This window comes from Pongo pygmaeus, chromosome 3 (genome assembly GCF_028885625.2).
Source record: "Pongo pygmaeus isolate AG05252 chromosome 3, NHGRI_mPonPyg2-v2.0_pri, whole genome shotgun sequence".
Lineage (NCBI taxonomy): Eukaryota > Metazoa > Chordata > Mammalia > Primates > Hominidae > Pongo > Pongo pygmaeus.
The window spans coordinates 198,761,335-198,767,605 of record NC_072376.2 but is presented as its reverse complement, the minus strand read 5'-3'; positions in this window follow the sequence as shown (position 1 = coordinate 198,767,605).

Here is a 6,271-nt window from a genome sequence, read left to right as displayed (position 1 = left end):
CCCTGCTGAAGATGATTCCGCCTCCAATGCCTTCTTGAATGTGGGCTACACATAATGACTTGCTTCCAAAAAGTAGAGTATGGGAAGAGGAAAAAGCAGCGACTTTACAGTGGAGAAGCCTGTTGGATGCTGCCGTGGCCAGTAATTGTTCACATCCTCAGTGGAGAGTCCTGTTGACGATGTGATTGTTGACACGATGTGATGAGAAGGCCACTTCACCTCTTCGGTATTCTTCCCCTAAAACCCATAGCCCAGTCTAATCATGAGTAAAACAGATGAACGTTGATTGGGGACATTCTTTAGGATACACGGCTAGTATTCCTCAAAACTGTGAAGGTTATGAAAAACAAGGAAAGTTTGAGAAACTGCCACAGACCAGAAGAAGCTCAGGAGACATGATTGACTGATTATAGTGTGTTAACTTGGATGGGATCCTGGCACAGCAAAGGAACATTAGTGGAAAGATTAGTAAAATCCTAATAAAGTATAGAGTTTTAGGTAATTCTCACGAACCAATGTTGGTTTCTTAGTTGTGGCAAACATACTATAATAATGTCATGTTAACAGTGGGGGAAATTGAGGGGACACTCTGTGGTATCTTTGCAACTTTTCTGTACATCTCAAATTATTGTAAAACATAAAGTGTACTTCAAAAAAGGAATTGAGGCCGCTTAAAGCTCTCACAGTGGCAGCGTTCTCATAGCTGTTAGGTCTGCTTATTCAACACACTTCATTTCCTCGTAAGACGTGCCGACTGCCCATTGCACTGACCATTGGAAGGCCGTAGGCATTCTCTAGAACGTCAGTCGCTTGGGCTCAGAGCAGTTGAACTGTATGCCTACCAAGAGTCAGTTTTTCTACACCTGTAAGGATTATTATAAAATGTAATTCAATTAAATATTTTTTCTTTTTTTTTTTTTTTTGAGACGGAGTCTTGCTCTGTCACCCAGGCTGGAGTGCAGTGGCACCATCTCAGCTCACTGTAACCTCTGCCTCCTAGGTTCAAGCGATTCTCCTGCCTCAGCCTCCCTAGTAGCTGGGACTACAGGCATGTGCCACTACACCCAGCTATTTTTTTTTTTTTTCTGTATTTTTAGTATAGACAGGATTTCACCATGTTGGTCAGGCTGGTCTTGAACTCCTGACCTCAAATGATCCGCCTGCCTCGGCCTCTCAAAGTGCTGGGATTACAGGCGTGAGCCACCCTGCCCGGCCTCAATTAAATATTATGTAACTGATGAGATTTGAGTGAGACATGAGAGCTTGTTTTTAAGACAATGAATGCTTTCAAAGTCAAGTCACTACGAAAACTTGTTTTGAAGATGATGAGAATATTAAGTCAACTGTAAAAGATGGGGGAAAGAATTCTGTACTTGGATTGTTTATGGGCATTTTAAAATTTATACTCCATTTTAAAGAAACCTAATCTGCAATTCTTATGCCCATAGTATGCAAGAAAACTCTAAATTCTCACGGTTGAACACTAGTTAAATTCTGGCCCTAAAAGAAAAGATTGGGAAATAACTTTTTTTACACGTTTTGAGTATAAAGTGCACATGGTATTTTTGAACACTCTTTTATTAATCTCCACTGTCACTCTTGTTTGACCACCTGCCACTCCCAAGAATGCTAGGTCAGAGGGCTCATAATGTGTTTACTGTGCAGTCTGTTTCTTTCACTTAAAGAATAGAAGGACTGTAGATGAACAGATACTAAGGTTGTCAGAAATTTGTATTACCAACTGCACCTGCATAAAATTGGATAACTAAAAATGATTTAGTAGATGATTTGAAACACTCAAAAGTTTGAAACTCAGTTGTTTTAAATGAAGGTCATTTAAAGTGCCTGGAAAATGTAGAATACTAGATATATACTCTGAATAGAACTTACCTCAGCATCGTATATTACATTGTTATTCACTTGTTTTAATTATTATTTTAGGCTGGGCACTGTGGCTCACACCTGTAATCCTAGCACTTTGGGAGGCTGAGGTGGGCGGATCACGCGGTCAAGAGTTCAAGACCAGTCTGGCCAACATAGTGAAACCCCGTCTCTACTAAAAAAATACAAAAAAGTAGCCAGGTGTGATGTGCACCTGTAATCCCAGCTACTTGGGAGGCTGAGGTGGGAGAATCATGTGAACCTGGGAGGTGGAGGTTGCAGTGAACCAAGATCGTGCCATTGCACTCCAGCCCGGGCGACAGTGCGAGACTCCATCTCAAAATAAATAAATAAATAAATAAATAAAATAAAAATAAATAAAATTTTTTAAAAAGGCCAGGCACAGTGGCTCACGCCTGTAATCCCAGCAATTTGGGAGGCCAAGGTGGGGCGGATCACAAGGTCATGAGATCGAGACCATCCTGGCCCCCATGGTAAAACCCTGTCTCTACTAAAAATACAAAAATTAGCTGGGCATGGTGGCTCGTGCTTGTAATCCCAGCTACTTGGGAGGCTGAGGCAGGAGAATCGCTTGAATCCAGGAGGTGGAGGTTGCAGTGAGCCGAGATCGCGCCACTGCACTCCAACATGGCGACAGAGCAAGACTCTGTCTCAAAAAAAAAAAATTATTATTTTATTAGTAAGATTAGCATTTTATACTTTTTCTCCTCTTAGGAACAAAGATTAATTTGAGTAGGATGTTAACACATTTTGAGAAATTTGAGTTATTGTAAGGAAATGTTTGTTGTGCAACCTATTTTTTTCATTTAAAGAATATAAAGACAGTAGATGAATACATGGCATACCTTCAGAAACAGCATGTACATATATAATTGAAATATTATTTTTCTGTATAATTTATCATTTGAAACATTTTCTTTCAACTGCTGTGAGAACACTATGAGGTAGAAGAAGAAAAAGCTTAAGGTTTATTCTTACTGAACCTGTGTTTACTGGAAGTCCTAGATAGATAGATAGGTAGACAGACAGATAGCCTAGGTAGGCCTGATAGGTAGGCAGGCTAGGTAGGTTAGGCAGGTTGGGTAGGTAGGTAGGTAGGTAGATGATTAATAGGTAGGTAGGCAGATAGATAGATAGTAAAAGGAAAAGGAAATCTGGGAGCCTAAGATCTTGAGTTAGTAGTTAGGCAGAAATAAGACCCCCGGCCACGGCAATATCAAAGGTTTAATTAACATTGGGAATAAGGATGAGATGTTGCTTGTACAGCAGACTTGATGGCCTTGTCCCTCAGGAAACCAGCCTAACGCGTTCTCATCAGATCAGAAGAGCACTGCGCTCCTCTTACCTCAGACTTCATCTCCTACCCTGTGGGATGTGAGAAGCCACCTCCCTAATTGCTGAGTCCGAATCTCTGCCTTACACGCCGTGGAACTCCTCCATCATCTGGGTTTCTAGCTGTGCCACAGGCCTGAAAATATTAGCTTAGGTTTAAATTCAGTGAACTTAAGGGGCAGCCTACACACCACAGGGGCATCCCCTAGGGCCGGCCTGTCCTTGGCCTAGTGCATCGCTTTTCCTGTTGAGGGCCCGTCACACAGCCTTTCCACTTCCACGGGACAGTGGGGAAAAGGAGTTAGAGAGGGAGGAATCATATCCAGAGGCCTTCATTCCACCCCTGCCTCAGAACCCAAGTTGGGAGAGAGCTTTCAAGGCATGGAGATGTGGGAGAAGGCCCAGGGCTGGGGGCTGGCTTCTCTAGCTCTGGTGTGAAGAGGCTGCCCACCTTTGCAAGAACCCGTTATCCAGCGGGGTGGGGACCTTGTGGGGAATATGGAGCTGCTGCAGGCAAGGACAGATAGCCTTATGGCTGTCCATCTGTGACCAATGGCAGTACATTTGTAACCTCACCACAATATTATTACAGAAAATTTGAGAAATAGAGAAGAGAAACATGCAGGTCCAGTCTCTTACTTGCAATTCAAAAATACATGAGGGTCTGAAACACAGTATGTTTATAATTCTTACGGCAGCAAGATCATCTTACCTGCACACACCTGAGACTATATTTAGTGTTTATTCCATTTTGTGTGAACAGTGTTACATTTTACCGCAGAAATACAGCAAAAGGGTGCAATTCTAGACCGTGGCCAGGTGGTTCCGCAGTAGGGTGTACATGTGTTATATGTTATTTGCACATTGTGTGGCATTTCCAAAATCCAAACATGTCTTAATTCTAAAACATATCTGTTCCCAAGGTTTCGGATACGGCCTTATATACCTGCACATAATCCACAGTTCACACGGTGGTTTTTTGTTGGTTTGTTTGTTTTTGAGACTGAGTCTCGCTCTCACCCAGGCTGCAGTGCAGGGGCGCAATCTTGGCTCACTGCAATCTCTGCCCCTCGTCTCATGCCTCAGCCTCCCGAGTAGCTGGGATTGCAGGCACCCACCACTAGCCCAGCTAATTTTTGTATTTTTAGTAGAGACGGGGTTTCACTATGTTGGCCAGGCTGGTCTCGAACTCCTAACCTCAGGTGATCCGCCTACCTTGGCCTCCCAAAGTGCTGGGATTACAGGCGTGAGCCACTGCGCCCGGCCAACACAATGGTTTTGATGTGTTTACACATAGGGTCTTTTCTCCCCTTGCTTCTTTACTTTTATATAATAGTAAATACCATATATGTACATGTCTCCAGGGCATCCAGTTAACTCTGTCCTCAGCTCAGTGGCCTTCGTAGTGCTGGTGCCCCAGCTTGTCACCACTAGCTAGTCCTTTCAGGAAGTCCAAAGCAACTACGTTTCTACTGACCCCTCCATTTACAAGAGTCCCAGGCACTGGTGGAGGGTGTAGTCTCTAAGGTCCAGGGGTCATATTGGGGTGTACCTGTCTCCTATAGCCAAAAGTTTGGGCCAGTACTAGTGAGGATACAGCTCGTGCAAAGACTAAAACACCATCAGGCAACTTTTCCAAAGCACAGAAATGGCTGGAATCCACCTGCCCTGTGCCCTCAAGAGCACTGAGGTAGGCTAGAGCCCAGCCTTTTCTCTTGTCCTCTCTGCCCAGCACTTTCTGGGCCTCTGACTGATGCCTGGATTTTTAAAATTAATATTTAAAATGTTAATAGTTTTCTGCATATAGGTCATAGACGCTTATCTGAGGTTATTTCCACATAGTTTATATTTTTGTGTTATTATGAATGAGCATTCCTTGCCCAGTGTACTTTCTCACTGGCTATGAACGATATGCTTTTCATTTTTGTTCATTTATTTCATACCCTGCCACTCTCCTGAGCTAATCATATCAGGCAGCCTTTAAGCTGATCCCTTTGGATTCCCAGAGATCCAATCATCATGTACAAGAAAGATAATTATGCTTCTTTTAAAAATATATCTTGCTTGTTTTGCGTTTTGTTTGTCCAGAACTTCTCAAATGTGATTGCTTAATAATGGTGATGCCACTACTCTTTGTTTTTTCATTTCAGTTAGAATACTGCATTTTCCTCTCTGAATATAACTTCTGTCTTGCTCTAAATTGAGATCTGTATGTTCCCTGAGAGAGACACAACTTCCCCTGAAGATAAGGCTGCAGACACCTTGAGCTTGACAGTATAAGATGATGTTATTTCTTTATTTTTTCCCCCCCGAGACAGAGTCTTGCTCTGTCGCCCAAGCTGGAGTGCAGTGGCGCGATCTCAGCTCACTGCAACCTCCACCTCCCGGGTTTGAGCAATTCTCCTGCCTCAGCCTCCCGAGTAGCTGGGATTACAGGCGCCTACTACCGCGCCCAGCTAATTTTTGTATTGTTAGTAGAGACGGAGTTTCACCATGTTGGCCAGGCTGGTCCTGAACTCCTGACCTCGTGATCCACCTGCCTTAGCCTCACAAAGTGCTAGGATTACAGGCATGAGCCACCGCGCCTGGCCTGGAATGATGTTACTATACATGCAATTTGTCCAAGGACATGGGGAGGTGGGGTGACAAGCAATGTTAATGGGGCTGCAAATGAATATTTTATAAAAGATTTATCTGGTTTTTCTGTTCAGTGTGGCTCTCATACTCTAGGACAGAGGTCAATTTAAATTTTGGTTGTGACAGATTTTTTTCAATTCTCTTTGCGACCCTGATTTTGTCAATTCTTTTTATGATTTATGCCACACTTGGATAGTGATGAGCAATTATCACATAGTTTGAGGAATTCTACTCATGTATTTTACTAGCTGACCTCCGGGGGTAAATCATCCCAGAGTGTATTTATAGCTGTAACAGTATCAGCTCCAGAGAGGACCCGGCAGCTGTAACTGCCAACAAGGTCTTCCCCATTGGGAACAGAACAAATAGACGTGTGGGTCCCACACAAACGGCGGGAAGA